This window comes from Arachis ipaensis, chromosome B03, assembly GCF_000816755.2.
Source record: "Arachis ipaensis cultivar K30076 chromosome B03, Araip1.1, whole genome shotgun sequence".
Classification (NCBI taxonomy): domain Eukaryota; kingdom Viridiplantae; phylum Streptophyta; class Magnoliopsida; order Fabales; family Fabaceae; genus Arachis; species Arachis ipaensis.
This window is the reverse complement of record NC_029787.2, coordinates 7,263,522-7,266,675: the sequence shown is the minus strand read 5'-3', so window position 1 is coordinate 7,266,675 and position 3,154 is coordinate 7,263,522.

The window sequence follows — 3,154 nt, the reverse complement described above, 5'->3', positions numbered from 1 at the left end:
ATTCTCGTCAACCTCACGATTTTAAGCTATTATTTTTCGAGCAATTTAGATTAAAAAGAAAAGGAACAGAAAAAAATGCTATCTTATATTTTCTTATGATCTTAAGTCTATGTTACTTTTTTCATCATTAGAAAAAAGGCTAGGACTTATCTCTTTGAACATAATCAAACTTCTTATTATTATTATCCTAACTACTAATATTTATTTGCTCCAATAATCAAACAAGTATTCCTCTCTAAAAGCATAGTACATATATTATGTCAAGCTTTATTAGTAAATATCTGTGATCTGTTAATAACTTTAGACCGTGCATTTATAAATTTGTGTCAACCAATTGCTACAATTATAGCATGCAATTACCACGTGAATTTTGTCACTTTGTAATTTGTTTTTTTCTCTTTTTATTTGGCCTCTCGCTGTCTATGATAGACCTCCTAAACTCCCCAAATTAAAGCAACTTGGATTAGACTTTTTAAATTTTAATAATACCACGCACTATGTATATATCTGAAGAATTTAATTTTTAGTGTAAAAAAAATTATATAAATAATAATTAATCATATATTATTACATTTATATATTTTAAAATGAGAGATTTAAATATTTTACATTTTAAAAAAATGAAAAATATTTTTATATTTTTAATTAATCATAAAATTTTGTGTCTTCGAATTATAAAATTAAAAACCTATTTGTTTTGTTCCTTATGATTATATATATATTATATTGCTAATGTTGCAACTATAGCACTCAACGGTGGAGGAGAAGCCTTTGTCTGAGTAATTCCATCTCAACAGATAAAAAACCAAAAACTATCACATATTATAATATAAGACTGCTCAGATTTTTCTGGACACGTGTACGGTAGAGGTACGGTGTGCTTGGCTGCTTGCTAAAAATAACAAGGACCAATTTTAGAATTCAGTGATATTTATATATCATTTTTGTATTTATTATATTGATTTTTCTTTAAGAAGATTTAGATGATATATATTTTTTTGTTTTTGTATATTATTAATTATCACTACAACAATCTCGACAGATAGCGGCGGAAATTTTATAGCGGTTTTATGCGGCACATATAACGAGGGTTATTGGTTGGGATGCAATCAGAACTGCATTTAGTGGCGGTTTTTCTCGAACCGCCGTTATATTTCAATCAGGCTTGTATTTAGTGGCGTCTTTTCGAAAACCGCTGCTATATGTACCGTTCGGGTGAGTTATTATTTTATATTTTGCAGCGATTTTGTTTAAACCGCCACAAAATGCGTATTACCACATATTGCAATGTTTATTTAGTAATAATCATCTGGGCATAATCTAGTTAAGTAAACACTACTATCTTAAACTACATGTGTTTAAATCATTGTTACTTAAACTCGTAACACTTTTTCTATATTCGTTTTACATAAAAAAAATTCATAAATTAAATAAGCTATATATGTTAACTCATGTGAACAAATTTACCAATAAAATTTTCTTGTTTACTTTATTGGTATTTAAATTTACATCCAAACATGGATATAAAAGAAGAAAATAAAATCATACTCTGAACTAATTAAAAATCAAACATTTTCTAAAAATAATAATTATAAATATTTTCTATAAAATATTAAAAATAATAATTAAAAATATTTTCTACAAGTCATTAAAAATTCAAAACTTTATAATTTTACCAAAATTATAATTTTAAATTTTAAATTTTTTATTTAAAAAATTAATTCGAAGCTGATCCATTCGAATTACTAGGGACATCCTAGCATGCATAATTCGAATCACCCTGATTCGAACTACCCTAAAACTACATGCAAGCATAATTTAAATTGGACAAATTCAAATTATAAGCATTACTACTAATTCGAATAGGACTAATTCGAATTACATAAGAATGTGCTTTTGGGAGATTCTGGTAATATTTTTCAATTTGGTAGAATTGTGTAATTTGGTCCTCCATTTGATTTAATTGTGCATTTTACCCAATATATAAGGTGCCTATAATAACTATGATTAGATATAAAGTATACAACAAAAAATTGTGTGGCAATCAAATGTGTTCATATGATATATATAATTATTAGCGCTATATATATCGAAGAGACATTTCGCTTGGTGGTAACATGACATTGTTAAAGCTTATGTTCATATGATATATATAATTATTAGCGCTATATACATCGAAGAGACATTTCACTTTGTGGTAACATGACATTGTTAAAGCTTTTCCTTCTTCGAGTTTTCGTTTATTTGCTATTTAGCGGCGGTTGTAAAATTAATAAATATTTAGTGGCAGTTATTCCAACGGTTAGCTAAAACCGCTGCTAACCGTTTACTCACGGCCTATTTTCCAGTGTTTGGTTTAACCGTCGCAATATGTTTGGCGACGGTTAAAATAGCCGCCGCTAACTGCCAAAATTATTGTAGTGTATTATATGCATGTCTTTTATAAAAATGTAGTGATGTCTTCTATTAAGAGTAAAGTATCATCAATATAAATAAGAAAAAAAAAATGAAGAAGTATTAATTAAGTATCATATCATATGTATCAGTATCTCAGTGCATGCAATTTGTTTTTCAACTACGTATAAATTTATTAAAATTATACCTACCAATAGAATAATTAAATTTATTGAATATTGATCAAAGAAGCCATTAGCATAATGTACATATGTGTTTGTTGTTTTGTTATTATAACATATAAGAATAAGGCCAAAGCACAATCCATTCCCCCACTTATTTGTGATTGGCCAGTGTATAAAAGAATCTGAATTTCTCAATCAATCTCCCTCATTAGGACATTGGAACCCTAATCCTTATCTTCTGTTTCAATGGGTCCTTCGTTATTATGTTGATCCCCACACTGTTCTTCTTTCATTCATTGTTTTCACATCCAAAACGAAAATTTCATTAATAAGAGATGAGAAATATATGCAATGTACGTATTAAATGAACACTAATACTTAGATAGCAAAGTTTAATTGAATTATTGATATTTAAACCCTTTAATTTCAACCGCAAAGAATCAAAGACAAATAGAGAGAGGGCAATGCCAAATGGATGGTGGGACCCACCCATGGTATTTTAGGGGCCAAGTCTTCATCTTTTTAGAATTTCCACAACCGTGCATTCGGATCACTGCTTTCTAATGTCCAAAATA